The 23,793-nt window shown below is 45.3% G+C and overlaps 1 protein-coding gene across 4 annotated transcripts in view; it reads right to left on the reverse strand.

Moving 5' to 3' along the window:
* The window catches only part of COL4A6 (collagen type IV alpha 6 chain), a 145,398-nt gene that overhangs the window by 106,519 nt on the left and 15,086 nt on the right, over positions 1 to 23,793 (reverse strand). The window lies entirely within an intron of this gene.

The following is a 23,793-nucleotide window of genomic DNA, read 5'->3' on the forward strand; positions in this document are numbered from 1 at the left end:
TCCCCGTTAGGTCTGAACCATGCAAATATATAGCTGGACATGCACATGGTGGGCATGTCATGAGCAGAGCTGGGTGGAGTTGGGGGTCCGACTAGATGGCCCAGGAGGCCCCTTCTGACTCACTCTGTCTCTATGTTCCTATATTTTCAAGCACCATACCACAGTACCCAACAGCAATGTGGAAATAATCCTCCTATTCAAAATGATATACTAATGATGTGGCCAATGGAATTGCCAGCTGCCCTTAAAGCTAGCTCACCTTCTGGCCAGTTTACACTGCCTCCCAATTATTCAGCCTCCAAATTCCAAGCCGTAGCCACAAAATACAACTACAGCTTTGGTTCATGGCAATATTAACACCCGCCTACACACATATTCTAAATTATTAGCTTCCTGTGATAAGTAAGGACCCGAAGACAGCATTGTTTCAATGTAATCTCTGCATTTCAATCAAAGTTGAATATCCTTGTAAAATTTCTGTTTCCTCTCCTACTTAAACGAGTTGGCTGTCAGCAGCATGAAATGCAACCCAGCCGCCTACAAATCACCTGGGTTAATTTGCTGGGAAAACCTCTGAGGTTACTAGGAAGTATCATTGGGGAGAACATTCCAACACCATGGCAACAGAAGAGTTACAGGAGTCCACCTTGAAATCCAGAACAATGGCACTATTCACACACACACACACACTCTCTCCTGGAAACAGGGAGAAGAGAGGTTCTTAATTGACCGTGGATGTTAGTTAAGCAGAAAATAGCTGCCCCCTGCACTTGTCTTATTTTTCTTCTGCAAAAGCTAACCTGCACCGGGAACTTGGCGAGGAATAACTAATTAATTCCCCCAGAAAAACAGAGGCGGCAGTGGGGTTATACAGAATAAGGCTTCTTGGAAGGTGTTACGACAGGGCAAGATAAAGTTGCCAAAATTCTGGGGAGTCATAACTAGGACACGGCAGAAAAAAAAAAAAAAAAAGGTGCTTTTTGACATCTGCCAAACTGCCAAAGAAGGAGCAGCAGACGAGGTTAACACATGAGGCAAGTGGCTGACATTTTCTGGTCCTTCGCAGCAACGCTATTTCCTCTGTCCCTAACACATGGCCTTAGCCTCTGTTGGCCCTTTGATTTTTTCCATCCAAATTGTCTACATTTTTGCTAGCAGGAAAAGAAGGGTGGATTTTCCTTTATTTTGCTCTGAGCCAATTTCTCTCATGCTCTTCTATCCTGAAGGCAGTTTCCAGGTAAATGCAAAAATAGAACCAGAGTTTCTTAATTTGGGGGAAACCCCAAATGCGGTACTGCATTAATGCTGCTATTTTATACATATTTATCAGGCAGGAAGCCACATCAAACTCAGTGGGATTTCCTTCTGAAGAGATGCATACAGGTGGCAAATCAGCAGACGGGTGGCGGGGTTAAAACTGACTAAGATGGGGGAAAAGTTCTATTCCTTGGAACTTGGAAGGGAATGATTGTGTCACTGCAGTCAGACTCAAGCCATTAGCTTCCGAAGGACATTATGAGGGCCTGTTATCTTACTTACTTACTTACTTATTTTTTTATTAAAACATTTCTATGCCGCCCCATTCGCCGAAGCCTCGGGGCAGCTCACAACATAAAGTTAAAATACAAAAATAGCAATATAAAATAAGTAACAATATAAAATAAGTCACCCTGGCTAGATAAAATAAGCAAATAATATTAACAATTAAAATGACGCTTAAATAAAAAGGTCTTCTCCTGGCGCAGAAAAACAAATAATGACGGCGCCAGGCGGACCTCTCTGGGGAGCGCATTCCACAGATGGGGCACCACCGCAGAGAAAGCCTTCCTCCGAGTACCTACCCTCCTAATTTCTTTCACGGAGGATTCCCGGAGAAGGGCCTCTCCCGCAGATCTCAAGGAGTGGGCGGGCATATATGGATGTAAGCGCTCCTTCAGGTAACCAGGTCAAGGGACCAGGTATTTCCTACCAATGAGTTCACCTAAGCCTTCCGCTCATTGTGGAACTCCACAAACCCCACAGCTCTGTACAGTTGCCATGAAAAGATGCAGCAGAAATGGAATGGTTACTTGCACATCACCCAAAAAAGATCACCAACAGAGCTAACGGAAGGGGCCAGTGGTTTGCCTCTCATTTGCTCCTGCTGAGCCATAACCCTACATGCAGATGCAGACACAATGGCTATGATCTGAGCAGAAATATGTGGGGCCAGTTGACTCGTGTGTCTGCCCAGACACCACCATGGAAATCAACTCTAATCGGAAGAAATACACAAAGAAATAGCCCTGGCTTAACCAGGGAACACCACTCAACCCCAATCTCTTCGCTCATCAAAGGCTTTCCCTTCCCCATCGGAGCCACAAAGATACCTGGCCCCTTAATCCTTGAGACTACAAAAGAGACACATGTTATCTTTTTTGTGTGGTGATTCTAGCCAGAGCTAATCTCTTAAGACTGCAGCCCTGTGCAGAGTTCAGCAATCACAGCTTTCCACAGGCAAAGACACACCGAAGTAGGGAAGACTGCTTTATAATGCATTAAGCCATTGCTCCCACTCATAGCTCATGACTGCCTACACGGGCTGGCAGTGTCCTGACCTGCCATGGTCAGACCGTGGTCCTTCACCGTTCCAAAGGGAGCTACAGCCCTTCCTTGCTCATACCTAAGGTATTATTTATTTATTTATTTATTTATTTATTTATTTCAAACATTTCTAGACCATCCCATTACCGAAATCTCGGGATGGTTCAACAATACAAAATAGTAAAAAAATTAAAACACAGCTCAAATTCAACTAATAATAAACCCCAATTAAAACAGTCGGGTCTTAAAACATTGGGAAAATAAAAAGGTTTTGGCCTGGTGCCAAAAAGAATACAGTGACGGTGCCAGGCAAACCTCTCTGGGGAGGAAATTCCACCATTGGGGTGCCACCGCAGAGAAGGCCCTCCTCCGGGTAGTCACCCTCCTAATCTCCTTCAGGGAGGGCTCCTGGAAAGAGGCTTCTGCCCCAGATCTTAAGGGACAAGCAGATGCATATGGAAGGAGAGGCTCCTTTGGATACTCAGGCCCTAAGCCTGGTTGGGCTGCAACGGATCCAAAGCTGGGAGAACCAGGCCCAGCTGAGATTCTTCATTTGCCTCGTTCCCGTGTCCTATGCAACCTGCTTTCCCTTTTGTTCAAATAAAGGAAATGTGCATTTCAGTTGGGTTAAGTGCACATCTATATGTTTATTTGTCAAAAGTGTGCACTTTGCCCCACTAACTATAATGTAGAAATACTTCTTTTGAAATATGCAAATTTTAATGCAGACTCTTTGACATTTTAATACTTTAATCTTGCAATAGTTTTTTATTTTCATAGTTATAACTACAGTTTTGGATTTTTTTAACATTATAAACCATGCTGAGAGCATCTGCTGACTGAGAGGTATATAAATGTGAATACATGTTTATTGCATCTATTCTAACACTGCCCTTTAAAAAATGAATGCTGCAGAATTTAAATCAGAGAGTGTACAAAATTATGCAAGATGTGAAGAAATTGGATAGGGAGAAGCTTTTCTCCCATCTGTTTTACATTTGGCTTTATATTTTGTATGGTAATCTTTCATGATTACTTTACTGGCTACTGGGTGGTATAGATATTAAATAAATAAATGCATAAGTAATTTCAATAGAAATTTGGTACCTTTCATCACAGTGGGGCAAACTGTGGCCAGGCGTGATCACTTGTGTGTTCTGTGTGCTCTCAAGTCATCTCTGACTTATTTATTTATTTAGGAGACTTCTATGCCACCCCATTCACCGAAGCCTCGGGGCGGCTCACAACCATAAACAAACTTCAAGATAGAATAATATAAATTAACAAGATAAATTAAGTCACCCTGGCCAAAGAATAAAATGAATAAATAATATTAACAATTAAAATAACATTTGAATAAAAAGCTCTTCGCCTGGCACCGAAAAACAAATAACGACGGAGCCAGGCAGACCTCTCTGGGGAGCGCATTCCATAGATTGGGCGCCACCGCAGAGAAAGCCCTCCTCTGAGTACTCACCCTCCTAATTTCCTTCACGGAGGGTTCCCAGAGAAGGGCCTCTCCCGCTGATCTCAAGGGGCGGGCGGGCATGTATGGACGTAAGTGCTCCTTCAGGTAACCAGGATCCAAGCCGTTTAGGGCTTTATAGGTCATCACCAACACCTTGAATTGGGCCCGGACTTCAATGGGAAGCCAGTGAAGCTGACGGAGGACTGGAGTCATGTGAACATAACGCCCAGTCCCCGTCAGCAGCCTGGCAGCTCTATTTTGAACCAACTGAAGTATCCGGACCGTCTTCAAGGGCAGCCCCACGTAGAGCGCGTTACAGAAGTCTAGGCGGGAAGTCACCAGCGCGTGTGTCACTGTCGCCAGGCAGTCGTACTCCAGGTAGGGGCGCAGCTGATGGATCAGCCGAAGCTGAAGGAAAGCGCTCCTCACCACCTCTGTCACCTGAGCTTCCAGTGAAAGCTCTGGGTCGAGGAGCACTTATGGCAACCCAATGAATGCGAGTCCTCCAAAATGTTCCTTCTGTGAGAGCTCCATTCAGCTCTTCCAAGTTCGAAGTGGTGGCTTTGAAGCTCCATGCAGCTCATATTTGGTCTTCCCTTTTGTCTTCTGTTTTCAACTTTCCCTAACCTGATGGTCTTGTCCAGGGGGGTCTCACTTTCTCATGATGGGTCCAAGGTAGGACAGCCTCAGTTTGCTTCTAGGGAACATTCTGGCTTGATTTGATCTAGAACCCACTTGTTCATCTTTCTAGCCATCCAAGCTATTCACAAAGCTCTCCTCCAGCACCATGTTTCAAGCACATCCGTTTTCTTCCTGTCAATTTCCCTCACTGTCCAGCTTCCACACCCATTCAGTGCAATTGGGAATACAATAGTCTGAATGACCTTGGCCTTGGTCTCCACTGAAACATTATTACTCTTGATATCTTTTCCAGTTCCTTCATTGCTTCCCTTCCAAGTCTCAGTCTTCTCCAAATTTCTTGGCTGCAATCTCTCTTCGAACCGATGCCTGAGCTGAGGTATATGAAATCTTTCACTATTTCAATTTATTCATTATTAACAGTAAAGTTTTGTAGTTCTTCTCTGGACGTGATTTTTGTTCTCTTAATATTCAGCTTCAGTCCTGATTCTGTGCTTTCTTCATTCACTTTTATCAGGAGTCATTTCAAGCCATTGCTGCTTTCTGCCAGCGGTAAGGTTCCAACACATGATTGCAAGTGGAAAGCATATCTTAAAATAAGTGATGTTTTTTCTGCCAATTTTCGCTCCTTCTTCTGCTTCTAATCCAGCTTTTCTTATGATGCATTCTGCCAATAGGTGACCTGCCCACCAGCTGTTACCAGGAATCGCCAAGGTCTCTGCTCAATCTTTGCATGGTTCTTGGCTTTTTTATAGGGCAAACAGAGGATTGTCCTATGTGAAATAGGACACAGAACCACCATATTGGCAGCAGCCCAATGCCTGACTCTTGCACACATTCTGGAAGCTGGCCAGGCCAATCCCCACGTGAAGCATCAGATACGAGCTAGCCCATGCTGGATGCTATCCTGGAGTTACCCAAGTAAGTGCCCTCCCCTGCCCTCCCCCGCCTAATCCAGTGGCTAGATTTGTGGCAATGGAGAAACACTAAACAATGCTTTGTGGGCTGTACAGCCAGCTATACCTCCCCACAAACTGGCTGCTTACACACTTTCCCTCTCTCCTGGACCGGCTCCAAGCTTGATGGAGGGATCGAATGTTGGAACCGAGCTACCATGTAAGACAAAAAATGACTGCCTTGTTACTGCACTTGCTCTTTTGTTAACCAGTCAGATGTGCCATGCACTTCAACGAATCCCAACTCAGACACAGCCGTTGAACCTTTGTGAGTGCTGCTCAGATCTAATCACATCTATATTTGGAAGTGGAAAAGATCAGCGTGATGCAAAAGCTCCATGTTTTGAGAGAAAAAAACAAGGTTCCAGCCCATGATTGAAAGTGGAAAGTATAAGCCCAGTCTTGGCTGTGCATGTGTTTTTTTTCCCTCTTAAATGAAGGGAAACAAAACAAAACTAATCACCATTGAATGTATTTTCACATCAGATTCAGAGCTGAAAGTTGTTAGGAAAAGAAATGTTTTGACAGCATCTGTAACGCCAGGCCACTTCGGTCACGTGACATGTATTAGTGACCTCCTGGCCCTTCGTCATCTCTGCGCTCGAAATAGTCCTGAGTTCCAAAACTAGCCAGGACAAATCCGGCCATTTGTGGCCAAGCGTTCACAAAGGCAAAAAGTAAAAATAAACATACAGTACTGAGATAAATCAGAGGCTGGGGAAAGAAGGCTTTCACGAAACACTTGGCTCTCTTTTTAAATCTCTTGTATGTGCAGGGACTGATTATTCCCTTTCTGGGCAAAGAATAATGAGAAAACTGAGAAAGGGCTTCTTGAGATTTTGGGAGCTGGCTGCCAAGAAGCCCAGACTGGGCGATGCAGATTGAGATCGGAACGGCTCAGACTGCCCCATGGCGTTTGCACTTTTGCTCTGCAAGAGCCTTTCCAGCCCCAGGACTCTCCAGATGCATTGCAGCACAACTCCCATCATCCCTGTCCATTGGCCATGCTGACCGGAGATGGGAGGCTCGAGTTTGGGAAAGGCTGCTCTGCAGGAAAAGAAGTAGACAGACGCAACAGGGGATAATCAGTTGCAGGCAAAGGGAGAGCACTTGGAATATTCATGTTACAAGCTCAGATGCACATCGGGACAAAGAGGGGCTAATTGGAGACCTCGGGGGCATCATTAGCATAACTCCACTTCTCTTCCCAGGCTTTTGGTGCGAGCAAAGCCAGCTGCTTCTGCTCACAGAGGACTGGTAGGCGAAGGAATTTGCTACCACAAGATGCAGAACTGGTTTGCATGACCGACCGGGCAGTCCACTGTGGCCTAATTTAGTTGCAGGGGCTGTGGCATGACAGAGAGTCATGGTGGGTATCCTTATTTTCTGTGTCATGTGAACCCAGAATCATGGATTGTGTGAGGAGGTAGGCGACCCTCAAATAACGCTGAAACAAGCTATGGGTTTTGGGAGGACTGTCCAAACCCTCAAACAGCCCAGGATTGCAGGCGAGCATGACAAGGCAAGCCACAAGCACACCTCCACTTGCACACGCAAAATGGCGGCTGGTGTGCTCTGCTGAGCCTACAGGGAACTTAGCTTAATGTTAGCTTAGTGTAAACTTAGCTTGCTTAGCCTTAGTGTAACATGACAAGAGTCCTGCGGTGATGGCTCCCAATTTGGAAGTAACTGGATACATTCAGGGAGGAACAGACTTCTATTGCTACTAGTCCTGATGGAGGTTCACTTCCTCCAGTGTAAGAGATGATTTCCCAGGGACCACCAGATGCTGGGCTGCTAGTGCATTCTTGAAGCTGGTTTGCCACTGTGTAAACAGAATGCTGGTTACACAGACTTACTTGCCATGGTCTTTCTCATGCAGCGACCCTGATTTGCTATTGCATCTAAGCCAGGGTGATATCTGTCTTTTCTTTCTCCTCATCTCTTCTCCACTTTGTTCTCCCTTTCCTTCAGCTTTGCCACTGATCAGCTCAAGAGATCTTCTGCTGACCATTTTTCCCTCTCTGGCCTCCTCTTTCCTGTCTCTTCCTACTCTTCTCAAACCATGGTTTGCTCATCTTCATTCATCCCAGGATCCACACTCATGCAATCCTTCGATGAAGCCAACCAAAAGATCACTAAAACCATGGAAGCTTTTGAGACCTCCAAGCCGCTTAATAAGCCAAGATTTTGCAAAAGCAGATTTAGCAGGAAAGGAAGGGGATGGAACAGGGCCAGGGGAAAACCGACTTGATGGAGAAGTGGAGCAGGACATCTGCAGAGCTCAGATCAGCCTCTACAGCAAGTGTGATGGCTACCAGGTTGGATCTGGAGTTAGGAACTGCAGAAGCCACCTTAAACTGAGTCAGCCTCATTATCCATCTCAACCAGCACTGTCAACACTGGCTGGCAGAGGTTCTCCAGGGTTCCAGGAGAAATTACTCCAGCCCTGCTTGGAGATGTCAGAGGCTGCCCCAAGAGCAGCTGACAGCACAGAAAGTGCAAATATTTCCTCCTTCCCTCCCTCCATTTCAGAAAATATCAAATGCAGTTGTTACTCGGAAGTGTCTCAATCCTGGAAAAGGAACACTGGGTACTTTTATTGCTCAATGTCTCATTTTCTTCAGTTTTCCAAATTTATATATCTGTGGATGACACATTGCCTTCCATTTCCCTAGCTAATCACCTCAGCCTTATTTGAACCTTCTTCTCTCTCATGCACTAATGCAGATGGTTCTTTTCTAAAGTATGTTCCTCCTTCCTACATCACCCTCCGACATCATATTGCTCTTCCGCCTTTCTCCATTAAGACCGCGATTATTCCCATGCTTTAAAAAAACCGCAACAGTGCTCTCTAGTTGGTTTTCCTAACCCCAAGTCGCTTCCTGACTTTCTGCCCAAGATTCCTGAACATGCTGTTCTGTTCCTTAAACTCCTCTCACCAAACCTGTCTAACTAATTCAAGCTGGTTTTCATAGCCATCGTTTCTTTGAACTATTTTTATTTGTCTTGCTAAAGATCTTATTGCTAAATCTCAGGATAGTTTCTCTATGAGACAAACATCCACCAGCATGTCGGGCTGCAAATGTAACTAGACTGAGAAGAGAGATGGATGGTCAATGTACGTATTTATAGAAATCTGGGCTGGAGGCATGAATCAGCCCGTTTATACATCCGTCAAGGGACTTGGCGCCATATGACAGACTGCTCAGTTCACGGATGCCTCCATTGTTTCAGGGGGTAGTTATGTTTGAGCATATCATCGTGGCCAAAGCTTTGAATATGTATGTCTTGCTTCTATTGTAAGTCACCTAGGGTCTTTTGGAGAGCAGCACCTAAAAAATTACTCCAAAAATATTTCCTAGATACATCTAAAAGAAAGAGAAAGATGTACTAAACATGCATTTATTCATCAATTTGGGTATTTCGCTACACCAAATAATAGTCCTGAAATGGAACTTGGGGGTTTAAAACCCCTTTAGTCATATTAGAAGTGAATCAGTTGTCGCCTCCCCATAGGCTGTTGTTTTGCCATCTGATCGGTTACTGTTTTAGTTGCAAGCCGTTTTCTAATTTAGCTCAAGGCCAAAGGATTATTTTAGGTACCGCAGGATAGATGTCGAGGCCTTACAGTTAACAAGCACGTGGGAGTTTGAAAGGCTGCATCCCTCACGGGCAAAATTTCTGGGGATGGCATACAGAGGAAGAGGAAGAGTTCTGGGAGAGGAAGGGTTCACCCCAGTCCTTTGCCACGCACAGTCCCCGTTCAGTGCAGAATTTCTGGCAGGCGAATATCCGATTTGGAAAAAGGACAGGGGAGGTTGAAGATGGTCTGCAGGGAACAGCGGAGAACCCCTGGGCTGAAAATCCCCTGGATTTCCTCAGCTCGGCTCCCACAGCTCTAGCCTGCCTTCTCTCTCCCTAACTCCAACTCTTGCTGAGCATTTGCAGAGCCATCCGGCAGGAACGTTCTGCTTCTGCAGAGCCATCTCTGCATTCCAAGTTCTGCTTCTGCATATATGACTCGCAGATTTTGTGGACTTTGTGCAAAGAATTATATGTAATTTACATATATTTGGCAAGAATTACATACTCCGTGTGTCTTGCACAAAGAATTATATATTTTGTGTGCTTTGTACAAAGAATCCACTAGTATTCCTGGGCAATCACAGACTTCTCTCAGCTTGATTGATTCCTGGCCAGGACCAAGCATGGGACCGAAGTCAAGCGAGAGTTAAGAGAGCCAGCTTCTGACCTGATCTTCACTTCTTTACCTCAGTCACTGAGGAAGAAGCATCGAAACAACCCGTTCCTCATGCATGAGCTTCTTGACTGCATTGCTTTTATCACAGCCAACAAAGCCGGCATGCAACACCAAGTACAATAACCAGTAAAGCAAAGGCTGCATTATTAGATAGTTTACCATGAATTATGTAGGCTGAGAACGCACATCCAAAAAGCCGTATCCAAGCCAGTTACATGTATTTTGAGCTAATCCAGAAAAGGGCTAGTAATTCAATGCAAAGCAAATCTCATGACAAAGAATCACAGTGGTGTTTACTAGAGAGAGAGAGAAGTTAAAAAATGGCTCCAATAAAGCAAGGGAAGAGGGTTTCAAACGCAGCAAGATGGGCCAACGCCTCCGCTGCCCTACCCCTACCCCTAGTGCAAGGCTGAAGCTGGTCCATGTAACCGACATGTGATGAACACACCTCGACAACAAGCTCAACGCACATCAAGTGCGGTGCAGTCACGAGCAACTTACTGAGCCAATCTTGCTTTGATCAAGAAGCAGGAGATGGTTATCCAGAAGTTTCCATCCTTCTGACCACAGACACTCAAACCAGAGTGAGGCCAAACATTCCTCGCTTGTTCCTCAAGACTATTTGTACCCTTAGAAAGAAGAGGGACATCTGGGGGTGACTCCAATTCAGGGCAGTGCTGGCTTTCCACTATTTTGATGAGGAAACTAAAGTTGGGTTTGCCCACGCCCCACTTTCTACAATAAAATCTGTTTTGGCTGCTGCTTCAATAGGTGGACAACTTTCTTTCTTTTTTTAGAGAAGCCCCTTCCAGATATGATGCCAGATGGTCCTTTGGGGGAAGCAGATGTTTGGAACTGATCTGAGCACTTGATTTCAGCAGATGAAACAAGAATCACGCTCCCCTTTGGAAAATTCTCCTGTGAGAAGGCATTATAATACAACACTAAGGTTGCAGGTCAAATGTTTTGGATTTCACTGGCCCGTCCATGATGAAGGTTTTGATCTGACAAAGTAGGAAATCTTCCCATTTCCCAAACAAATCATGAAAGCGATATCTCTAGGTCATCGCTCCATACTGAAATGCTCTGATGTTGTGCTGTAAGGACTATTTAAGTGCAGTGCTTTTACTGGAACCAGAAGACTACCAAGATCCATATGAGCTCCAGATCTCTTCATCAGACAGGATGATAACAAAAGCAGCGGGTGGAGAAGAAAGGAATGACCTGATAGTGAAGTCAGGCTGGGCCTGTGAGCTTTACCCAGGATGGAAACATGTTAGAGTAACAGCAGCTGGATCTGATACGGGGGAAATCAACGTTTTTCTTCATGTTGTTCCCTGCTGTATAGGCAGCTCCAGGTTCAAGCTCATCCACATCACATGATCTGTGGAGCTTATTTCGAATGTCTTCAAGCCCCCACTTCCTCCTGAAACTACAAACGCGGAAGCCCCGTGGTCTCACAAACTAAACAGGGTTTCTTTTCCTTCAGTGTTCACCTCTCCATCCCCTGTAAGACCCTGCCTGATGCAGACATGGAGATCTCAACAGCTTGACCATGTTCTGGTGATCTTTGGGCTGGCCCGGTGCTGGTTCCAGGCTTTGGAGGGCCCATGGACAAGCCACAGCATTGCTGCAACTGGCTTGCTTGAGCAGCAGAGAGCAAAAACGTGCTAGTAGAGCAAGGCACTTCTGCTCTTCCTTCTCACATCAGGGCCAGAGCAAGTGGTGGAAGAACAAGCAAGAGGTGGGCAAACAGGAGGAGCAACGTCAGGGGTGCTTCTCACGTGGTTCCTACTGGGGTGTGGATTCTCTGGGATTCTCTGAGAATCCCAAGGTATTCCAGCTCCAGTAAAATTAGCATACTAATATGGATTCTGGAACTTTTCTTACGGATAGCATGAATCTGTACTTCTCTCAACAGCTTGCTTCTATGGCCTTACCAAAGCATATGCATTTCCACAGAGCACTTTTCTACGGAGTGACCAGCAAGTTGTATTTTCTGGATTTCCTCCCTGCAGAAAAAGGTTGACCATTTGGTCATGGTGGAATAATTCACTGCTTGTTGTAGCGGGGAAATTGTGCTTATCTCACTGCTTTGCTGAAGGGAAGCAACAAGGAAACGAATCCCGGCCTTTTGGGGAAGGCTCCACAGATAGCGTGCTCATACAGCGGCGAGATAACGAAATCCTATTGTGAGAAAGGGGGCTCACGTTGGGTGCGCTCCCTGTCAGTTCTGATGCCAGCAAAAATGCACACAGCTGTGCAGTGAGCTCATCTATTCTCCAGCTAAGTTTATCTCGAGCCAGGACAGAGATGAATCTTTGGCAAGCTGGACAGTTCCTTTCAGAAATCCCACCGGCCTGACTTCCTTGCTTTAAAGTAACAAGAAGCCAGAGCCTTACAGTTTTGGTCCAGACACCTGTCACCCTCTGGGGAGAAGTCAAGCTTCATCCAAGCTTTGCGAGGTGCTGTCATGTTTTCCATGGGAAATGTGCGACAACCCAGGTGCAAGCCCGACCTTATGCATACTAGCAGGAGAACGAGGCTGATGGCTCCTTGGAAAAGTGGAACAAAACTCGGTTCGCCTAGGGACTATTGCCATATTGCAGGAAAACAAAATGGTGGACTGGCCTGCCAGGTTTCCCTAGATCACAATGCCCCTTTCCCTAGCTGTGTTCTCTTCCCCAGATTGCAGCACGTTTCCTGGCTTTACACAGTCTTTTCTCCATTCTAAAAGGCTGAACCACCTTACCCTGGATTTGCCTCCTTTGAGGAACGGCGTTACACAAATCCATGCTGTTGTTCTGGGTATTTTGGCTCCTTCCCTTTTGCTTTTGGCCCCATCTATGATTGAAATGTGTCCACAGATTCTCTGAAATGGAATTTGGCCCTCAGACTGAAGGACCTTCTTGCCCAGCTGCAATAGGATAACCACTCAAGCAAAAAAAGGTCATCCTGTGGCAAAATGTTGATAATCCAAATCCAGCAGCCCAACACGAGGTCATATGCTTTTGCCTTCATCCAGCAATCATGGCATGTGTAACAGATGTTCCTGAAAAAGGTTAGTCAACAGCCTCTGAAGGGACATAAAATTCAAAAAATGTTTAACACCGCACAGTTCTAACAAGCATATTTCACTGGGCGAAGGAGTTGAAAAGTTTGCTAAATAAAATTGAGAGGGGAGGAAAGAAAGTCCAGGATGGTGCCAAAACAGATGGGAGTTCAGATTTGCAAATATGGCTCGTGACAAAACTGGCAAAAGAGAATTAGACCACAGACTCATTTGACCCGACATTTCAGCACAAACAGGTGCATCAGCACCTGATGGTTACTCACATGTGCTTGGCAAGAGGCACAAATGTTTCTCACCAGCTCTGGGACTGCAAGACTGCAGGAAAGCACAGCCCGGCCCTGCTCATTGGCCAAAGTGTTAAGGGCGGCAGGGTTGTACACAACAGCACGTGTCGCGGCTGATGTGTTCGTGCTTGCCTCATGCTTGGCCTGGTGTTATTCCCATCTCTTATAAGCTACATGCTTGGCAAGAGCTGGTGAAACGTACAGAGCTCAGCATGCTATTTGGGGTAAAGGCTGCCTAAGGCAACATGTGCAGGTTTCTTAGCATGCAAATCCAGGCGTGTTCTCTAAAGGACGTGCCAGTGCCTTCCTTGGTGCTCACTATCCAGTAAGCGAGTTCGGGATCGAAGGGTTTGCACTCCGCACCTGGGAAAGCCCATGCTGCCTTCCCGTTCCAGCAGGAAGCACAACCCTTCCCTATCCTCTGCACAACAGCTGCTGCCAGTAGGACATCTTGCTCTGAGAGGATGGAAGAAACAGAAACAGAAAGGCTCGATCACCTGCCAGAGTCTAGCTCCTTCCCCCAATGGCCACCAGAACGGAGTCAGAGGGAATATTTTGCCCTGGGAAATGAATCCATTTAGGCTTGAATGCAAAAGAAGAGAAACTATAGAAAGGGACGGAAGCACACAGAGCCAGCTCAACCCAGAAGAGCCAGAGATACAGTTCAACTGGTCTCTTTACCCTCCTTCATCAGGTCAACTGATTCACCAACCTGCATTTCTTCTCCTCTTTCTTTCCAATGCCTTTCCTTGCATCTTAAAATAGAAGTAGAATTGAAAGGGGCCTTGAAGGCCATTGAGTCCACCCCCCACTCTGCTTCACATGTGGCCACTGCCCAGCCGTAGACCAGTGCCTGTTCAGCTTAGCCAAGGTGACTCGACACGCAAGCTTGCGGTACAGCAGTCTTTTGCGAGCAGTCCTTTGAGTTGTGACCCTGAGGTCACTCTGAGAAACTGGTGCCTGCAAAGTGGGATGGAAATGCTACACATGAATGAAGTATTGATGCCATCACTTTTGATCCAGCGGTTATTCTAAAAAGTTAAATGAGCTATCTAAAAAAATATACCTGAGAAGCATAATGTGGCATGCACAAATCAGAGGAAAGCCAGAAAAGAAGGCAGCAAGTCCTGCCAGGGCTAGAAGACGCTACTCCCAACTAAATTACCAGGGAAGCACATTAACCAACAGTCCAGCACCCTGGACTGAACAAGTAAAATTAAACATCTTGCAGGAAAAGAGATTTACAGCCTCAGTGCCCTTGCTAAAAGACCATGTCCTGAGTGAGCATCTACCAGAACTGGTGGCAGACACGAACCTGGAGCTGATGTGAGGCTCTGGCTGGAAAGGGAGGCACATTAATGCAGAGGAGAGTTCGGAAGTGCACAGAGTTCCCATAGTCACAAATGAAGTATCCTTCTGCTAGATTCAAGACCAAGTCGTTACAACAAGAAATGATGTGTCACTGCTTGGGAAATTGTCCTCCCTGTATCCCACCAGCTACCGCAAGGACTGGGTTTCTGAGGAAGTTTGGGTTTCTGAGGAAGCTGGGTTTCTGAGGAAGGATGGCAGGCGAGATCAGCATGCCTGCGAATTTAAAAAAAGCCACCACTGCGCCATGCCTACTGCACATTTGTCGAGAAGCACCATTAGACAAGAGACATGCCCCCTTCGCGGGACCCGATGCACTGGCCAGGCACCGACCCACCCAAGAAACAAAGCCCTTCGACGGGACTATCCGAGGTCAATGAAACAATTCAGATGACGCGACATCCCTTGCTTCTTTCCTTCCAAATCGCCATGCAGGGTAATTTCTGGGAAGGCGTGCTGCCTGACCCATTCTCTGCATGTGCTTTCCGTAACTGTATTCAAGGAAACTGGCACTTTCAACAAGTCTGAATCCGGTCTCTACATAGCTGATTCTTCCTGTACGTCAGTCATTTCCCTCAACAGAGAATGGACATATAACACTCTAAAAGTTATAAAAAGACTTTTATGACTTTTTGTCATAAGCTTTTATGAGTAAGCTTATGAAAAGTCCACTCTGCAGTTAGGACCGTGATCTTTAAACCCACTTACACGTGGGAATAAGAATCACTGGAATTTATTTCCGATTAGGGATGGGAAGGAAGGTGCTGTAAAACGATTCAAGCCACACTTCAGGAACACCACAGCCTGGCTCCAGACATTGCCTTTTAATCCCTGATGTTTTATCCTCAGAAAACCAGCCTCCTTTGCTACTCACGGTCTACTCCTAGCAAGTTCAGGAATTTTGCCTTCCTGGATCCAGGTGAAGGGTTAGGGAAGGGAAATAGCAAAACTGCAATTTCAGTCCAGCTCTTTGCTTATCTCCATTGCCATAGGGTTAATCCCAAAACCCAGGACGGCTGCATCCCCAAAGAGCACAATGGCCGTGCAAGAAGAAAGCATCCAAAGAACAGGACAACACATCGGACTTGTCTTCACCCTCGCTAGAAGATACTTCTCATGACCACACATCAAGATGCGATGGATTAGCCACATGCAGAACCCATCCTTTGCAGGTCAGGGTGATCTTCCACAGAAGTTCCATTTCCCCTCAGTATTTTTTCATTCTGTTCTTTAGGACTGGATCCAACACACCAATCCCAGTGTATTTTAGGGGGTAAAACATATGCAATCAGTTTTGTTTGGAATAATCACTCCCTCTAATAGCTAACTTGAGCTGGGGCCAACGAGGAACAAGAGGGAGGTGTTGAGATTTACAAAAGTACAATTATTTAAAAAAATACTAAGGCATTAATCCCCTCCCCGGCCACACAGGGGGGCGGAATAGCCAATGAGGACACAGGATGCTCTGCAGCTATGCAATATTGCATGTTAAACTGGAGGGGGAAAGCCACAAAAAGAAAAGGCATGGGATTGTCCGACTGGAGAGAAGGTGTGCCAAAGGGCAGCACTCTTACCTGGGGCTGAGGATATACTCTGGCATGTTGTTGCAACTCCCATTTGTAGATTATATTTGGTGGAGGTCTTCTTGTATGGCATTAGGGCCATTTTCCCCACGTGTACACAAGATGTTCCTCTCCTTTCTGCAGTTCCTTTCCTGAGTCCCCCTCCTTTTTTTGTGTGTGTGTGGGGGGCTTTCCAGATTCAAAGTGAGATTTTTTCAACATGCAGAACCTTTAAAAGGGGAAGAAATGATGCTAGATTCTACTTACGGCAAGGTGGATGAGGGGAAGAGAGAATGTTCATCCGTGACCCCTGGATGAATCCTCCATCCTCTATACCAGCTTTCCTTTTATGGTCAACTGCCTGATGCACTGAATGCTTTGGAGTTTCTACAGTTAACAGCTTCTCTAATGTTGCCATCCTTCAACATCTCACTTCTGCGGCTTTATAAGCTAAGAAGCTAAGAACCGCTACCGAGAGACATAACAGATGCTCTAACGGTCTTTCCATCTCAATATTCACTCGTTCGAACAGCCTATATCTAGCATGCTCCTTCCAGCAGGCCTAAGAGGGACACCGCTACTGGGATCTTTGGAATTCAGAGTTCCCATTATACCATGTCCCTTCTGGAGAAACCCTCTCCATAGGACCCAGATACTGTGCAGGGACCTTGAGCTAGTTCAAGGGGGTTTCAAGATGTCAGGAGCTGTTGAACCTTCCCCTCGAAATAGATAGCCCTTCTCTGGATCAGAGGCAAATGGCAAAAGACCCCCTAATCCTAGGGAAAGCAGATGCCTAAAAGTGAGAGCTCAGTTAGGGATCTACACAAATTTCATTTCTGCTCATAAAACACCCTGAACATGAGATAACAGAAATTACCCACTGAGTGCTTGTATTTGAGTTATGCTACTGTCTCCATTCGTTTCTGCAAATTTCTAAATCAGCCTCACATTGGTCTATGGAGCAAATTTGCACAAATTCGGGAATTATTGTGCAACTTTTGCAGGCAATTGCTGTTTGTTTTGCACCGTTGCCCTATTCATGCAAAATAAGGAGCAGTTGGGCAGTAATCTAAAGGGGCAGAAAATTATGTTCTGAGAAGCTTGCCTAGCTCAAATGTTGCTTATTCACTTATCCATAGGCTCAATCATAGACACAGCCATGTCTGTGAACACACAAAAGTGTGTGCCTGAGGAATATGGACTCTTTTTGGGGTCACCCTCAATTTGTGATGGAGATGGCACTCACGGATCCCAACTCTGCTTTAGGGGGCTGAAAATCCTTTGGCTCTAAGCATAACATGTGTAAGTCCACAAATCCAGTTTCGTGTTCTTCCTATCCTGCTCTTGGTTGACCTTTAAACCCATGTTTGGACCTTCTGCTTGCTTTCAGGACTTACGTCTGGCACTAACTCTTGCGAATTCCTAGCTGCTCTGTCTTAATGCAGCTGGAAGCAGGACAGTCACTGTGAATCCAAAGTGAGCTGAAAGACGGAGAGATATTTCTGTGGGCAAAGCATTCAAGGAATTTTGAGGGAGGCAAACAGAGCTTTTAGGGAGCAGGGGAATTCTCAAGGAAGCTTTTCATACCATTCTTATCTGAAGCAAGGGTGTGCAAGGCTGATCCATTTGCTTTGGTTTCCCATTTGCTTTCATTTTTGAGAAATTTCATTTTGACTTCATTTGTATTTGTTTTTCCAGCAATCTCACTGGGAAATCAACTAGTCAGCAGCTACCAGGGACTTTGCCAATTTCTGGCCAAATACCTTGCAATTTGCAGCAATCCCAAAATTAGCCACCTCATCACAACTGCCAAATCATACCTGGATTGGACAAGTCCCCATTTTGAGAGTCACTTCTGAGTAGTAATTTTTATTATTAATTAGTACGAGTGCACTCCTGTGCACGTTTAAACAGAAAGAGTCCTACAACTCTGTCCAAACACACATAACATTGTATCATTAGTTAAAAATGAAAGAGAGGCACAAAACAGAGATACAATGCAATATCAACATAATACCAACATGGCCTGAAACGTCAGTACCTGATAGAACATCTTTCCCAAATGCAAACTACCCAAGATCTACAATTAATGTTCAGGAACTTCCTCCAAGTGTCACCATGATGGGCAGATAGAAACGTAGAAACAGAATGAGTCAGAAAGGGTCTCCTGGGCCATCTAGTCTGACCTCCGGCACCAACCGGCTCCGCTATCATACCAACCCTGGCAGGACCTCCCCACTGAGACCTGCCTGGTGCCACCTTTGTCATCTTTCTGGCTTCAAGTTAAGACAGTTCGCTTTGAGGTGTTTGAAAGCACCTAAGGCCATTTAATAGCTTGACGGGTGCAGCCATAACTATTTCATATCACATTCAGTGTTTAGCTGTTACATTGTTTTCAAAATTTGTATTTTGGAAAAAACCCAGGGTGTTCCTTGTATTAGGGTCTTTTTCCAAGAACAGTTGTAAACCACCCAGAGAGCTTTACTCTTGGGCCAAACAGCACAGAAAATAATAATAAACAACAAAATGGACTGGGCTTCAGTGCACACAAGCACAATCTGTTGCTAATTTCTTGGCAGACCTACCATGATTTAATTTCAATCGACAGAAACTTGCTCTTATCAAGTGCAACAGCAGTAGAATAAGTTGAATGAAAAAGGAGAAGGCGCAACCTGCACTGAAATGAGTGAGGACTGAATTAAGTCAATGGATCTGTCACTTACATACTTGGTAGCAACCAAGATTTTCATGGTAGTATTTAATATCCTACATGGAAAAGGTCCAGGACTGCACCTAAGGGAACGCTCTGTCGGGGAGGCAATCATTGCTGTTCCAAAGCGAACCTGGCCCTTCCACAGTGAGGCAGAAGGAAACGTGCCCCAAATCATCTTATTCGGCTGATGTGAGTCTCCATGGGATCCCGGTCAGCAGAGGGAGACCAGGTGAGTACTGCCTGCTTATTCATCATCTAGAGAAGATACCTGCAGTTCTTTGCTTCTACCAGAGATCCCTCCACAACATTTAAAAGGAACTTATTATAGGAGTTTCAGCTTGCCTCCTACTTTCCTTACAGAATTTCGCTGCATACCGAAGCTACCTATCTATATTTAGCCAGATGGCTGAGCTCAGTAGTCACATACTTCAAACTAAATTAGAATGAAGGTTAACTTGAGCATTCTTTTCAAATGCAGGCCATCCTGGGTCCATGATGACGCTCCTTTGAAAAAATCAGCCCTCAAAAATAAACTTCATTGCTCTTTAGCTGGAAAGGAAAGGAAATAAAAGCACCACCGAACAAGTCTCAGATCTGCTATGTAAAAATGTAGGTATTTGGCAGAGATTAATGGAATGCAACAGACACTTGCATTTAAGACAGAACAGCTCCTTGCCTCTTACAAAACATGCAGATGATAAAAATGGTTGTAAACCTCAGAATCCACCTTCCAGAAAGCAAGGAGATTGTGGAAGGGCCCAATTACCAAATACTTCAGAAAGCTAGCCTGTACCTGTGCCTCCATTCACATTCCTTTGTCACTGGAATTTCTACCTGAATCCTCCATCACCAGGATCACCTCCCAGCTCCAGGGTGATCTCACTGTCCTGGAATGAGGAGGAGCAAATGCTGCTTGGTTGGCAAATTCTGCCTAAAGAAATTTATAGGACCACGGTTCCTCCAAAAGTAATCAAGGGCAGCTTTCCCAAACCTGGAAGTCCCACAGTCTCCCAGACAGCATCACCTGGCAGAGCTGGAGGGCACGCAGTTGGGGGAATGCTGATGCAGTGCATATTTATTTATTTAGCAAATTTCTATGCCGCCCCATTCGCTGAAGCCTCGGGGCGGCTCCCAAATCTATCAATTAAAATATTGTACAATAAAAATATAAAAACAAGTTAACAATATAAAATAAGTCACCCTGGCCGAAGAATAAAAAATAAATAGTATTAACAGTTAAAATGATGTTTGAATAAAAAAGGTCTTCGCCTGGCGCCAAAAAACAAATAACGACGGCGCCAGGCAGACCTCTCTGGGGAGCGCATTCCATAGATTGGGCGCCACCGCAGAGAAAGCCCTCCTCCGAGTACCTACCCTCCTAATTTCTTTCACGGAGGGTTCCTGGAGAAGGGCCTCTCCCGCAGATCTCAAGGGGTGGGCGGGCATATATGGACGCAGGCACTCCTTCAGGTAACCAGGACCCAAGCCATTTAGTGCTTTATAGGTCATCACCAGCACCTTGAATTGGGCCGGGACTTCAATGGGAAGCCAGTGAAGCTGACGGAGGACTGGAGTCATGTGAACATAACGCCCAGTCCCCGGCAGCAGCCTGGCAGCTCTATTTTGAACCAATTGAAGTATCCGGACCATCTTCAAAGGTAGCCCCACATAGAGCGCATTACAGAAGTCAAGGCGGGAAGTCACCAACGCGTGTGTCACTGTCACCAGGCAGTCGTACTCCAGGTAGGGGCGCAGCTGATGGATCAGCCGAAGCTGAAGGAAAGCGCTTCATTTTACCCATTAGTCTGAGAAAGAACGATCAAGAGAGGTTTTTGAGGAAGCTGGTAAACGTTATTTACAGAACGTGGGATCAGGGGTCCCTCCAGCTGGGGACTGAGGCAGGGTCTCTGCCATTGAGCTCCAGCCACTTTCCAATATAGAGCAATGATTGTTTTATACTGTAATTTCATATTTAGATGTTTATATTGTAGTTTATCCTTTTGTATTTTATGGTTTTAATTGCTGTAAACCGCTCAGGGAGCCACGACTATGGAGTGGTATAGACATCTAATAAATAAATGAAATCAATATGGTTCAGGCAGCAAACATTTTGGGGCGTGGGCTTATTTGGCAATATGAGAAACTGCCCTGGGTGGCACCACCACAAAATGGCCCCCATAAGAGGTGTGACGAAGGACAACCAACCTGTCCAGAAGATGGAATAGGAAGTAGAGGCAGATTGAAGCCCCATCACACTCAACACCTCCTTTGAGCACTGAGAAAAGGAGTGCCTGCTTGCAAAGGAAAAGTCCACGTGAGCTATTTAGAAGTAAGGCCCTCCTCCCTCCAGGAGTCTCTGATGAGCTTTATCCTGGGTGGGACTCCAGAAGGTCCAGCTTAGAAGCCTCTGTCAAGGCCTTGCAATCCGGTCCCCCTGACTCTGCTTCCTCATTGGACTGATTTCTCATGCTGCTGACGCTGAAATCTTGTTCCCTTAGATTGGGCTTGCTTTGGGCAGCTTCATCTCAGACCTTGCTTTGGGACTATCCTTCTTTGGACCAGTAGTCCTGTCCTGATCTTTGCCTGCTTACTGATATTGCTGAATGGATTTGTGCTTCCTCATTCCCCCCAAGCCTGAGCTCCACCAAGGCATATCAGGTCAGGAACAGAAGATGTTCCATCTGGAGAATAACTGACTTGGACCTGGATGTTAGCTGAGATGCTTCCTCCAATATCTAGTCTCCATTCATGTAATATCGCAGCTTGAAGAATATTTTGCCAATTTGGCATAAGAAAGAGGGAAGTAATCAAGAGTTCTTCAACAGTCATTGAAGGAACAAATACAGCTGCTGTTTTCATCACGACTTACATTCACATCTGGGAACTCTGCCCCGTGAGAATGCTGGAAAGTTTCAATGGATGGAGTAAAACAGCAAAACAAACCAGTCTCAGTGAGACTGGAAGCTCCATGTAAACACCCATTCATTCTGCTCTAGCATGTCATCATGACAAGCGAGACATTTTCCTCTCTCTTTCCTTGATGGTCTGTTCTCAGACACATGCAGAACTTGGCTGGATGAACCAAGATGATGAAAGCCAGTCCATCCAACCTCCCTTTGAAATAGTCAGTGACATACCACAACTGTTCACAAAAGAATTTCCAAGAGAATTTAGAGATCTTGGCTGAAAGAACCATTCACTTTTTCAGAACGGAATCTCAAACAATGGATTCCATTCATAATTTTCTCAGAACTCGTCAGTTCTTCAGAGAAATTCTGTATCATTTAACTGGTATCTCTGAACCAAACATGAGTGAGATCTTTGTTAGGTTCACATTCAAAATCAAGTTCTTCCAGTTTGCAATAGCCAAACACAAACTGGAACATAGTTTACTGCAGAAATCCATACTTCTGTGATGTTTGCAATGCAGTTTGCAAAAAGAGAAAAAGAAAAAAAATGATAAGAACATGTCTCCAGAAAAACTACCATTTTTCCAGCAGCCAAAAGAGGAAAAAAATGCCCAAATCACGGGTGGAAATGAGATGCAATGAATTCAAACATGGGGTGGAGGGGAGACCAAATGAAAGGAAACTTGACAGCTTTGGTTATCCATGCTCTGAACTAACCACCTGATCACCAACCTAAAGGTGACTAAAAGCCATGTCTCACTGCAAAGGGATTCAACCAGCTCCCCCTGGATGGCCAAACCCATCTATATCCCTCGCTCCCACACTCAAAGCTTTGCTATCCCAATTATAGGTAATTGTGTGAATGCTGCTAAGCTCTTACCAGAAACTAAACACAATGCAATTCTCACTCATCCATTGTTGTTTATGCGAAATCAGGTGGGATGCTGTTTATTACAGAGACAATGAAAACAATCATTGTATTGTCAGCATCAAGTTATGAATATTTTTTTCTTTGCCATGTAATTTCCACACAAGTCTCACATACTAGCTCCAGTCTTGTTCAGAACTACTTTATTAGCCTGAGAAATGCACTGAAGGTCCTTCTGTCCTTTCCTAAAATGCATCCACAAACTAGAAGATATCTGGACCGACAGCAAACCAAATGGAAACTTTACAGAGATAACAACAAAATGTGTATAGCTGCGAGCCATTGCAGAGTAGCACAAAAGCAGAAGGACTTATCTATGTTCCCAAAGCTCATCCCTACAATTAAATAGGCCTAAAGTATTGCGCAAATAAGACAGCCATTTATTTATTTACTTTAAAGATGTGGAAGACCCTCCTTCACCCCTCTAAAGGAGAATCACAGTATAAAAGACATCAGAGTAGTAATCAATCATGTTTACAGCCAGGTGGAAAAACACCAGGAAAAATCACAATATCCCACACTAGCAGGCAGTAAATCAAATTAAACAACAGACTTATTGGCTTGCTGAAAAAAAAAGTCTTCAATAAAGAACTCTCAGATTTCATAGACCAGTCTTCCTAAACCTGGTGCCTCAGCCAACGTAATCTTTAGTATCATCTAAAGCATTTGGAGTGGCACCAGGTTGCTACACCTGCCAAACTGGCCAAGCCATGGTTAGCTCAAACCTTCAGCCATTGGCCTACAAGATGTGAACAGAGGAAGTGATGGTTAAGTTTCCCTCGGACACTGGCATGTACTGGGATTCTGCCTCTGAACATGGAGGTTGTGGTCTTCTCCTTGAAGCTGCTTCTACCTGGGCACGCTCCACATGTTTTAGGCCATGATTCCTGCCAGCCCTGGTCAGGATGCCCAGTAGGGCTATGGGAGTTGTAGTCCCAAGCATCAGGAGGGCAGCAAAGTTGCTTCATACTGGGTCACGCTGGCTTTTCAGCGATTCAACAGGGCTTTCTTCCATCCCTCCCCGGAGATGCAGGGACTGAGTGTGG

Source organism: Varanus komodoensis, unplaced genomic scaffold (assembly GCF_004798865.1).
Source record: "Varanus komodoensis strain SLA01 unplaced genomic scaffold, ASM479886v1 scaffold18_3, whole genome shotgun sequence".
In the NCBI taxonomy this organism is placed as follows: domain Eukaryota; kingdom Metazoa; phylum Chordata; class Lepidosauria; order Squamata; family Varanidae; genus Varanus; species Varanus komodoensis.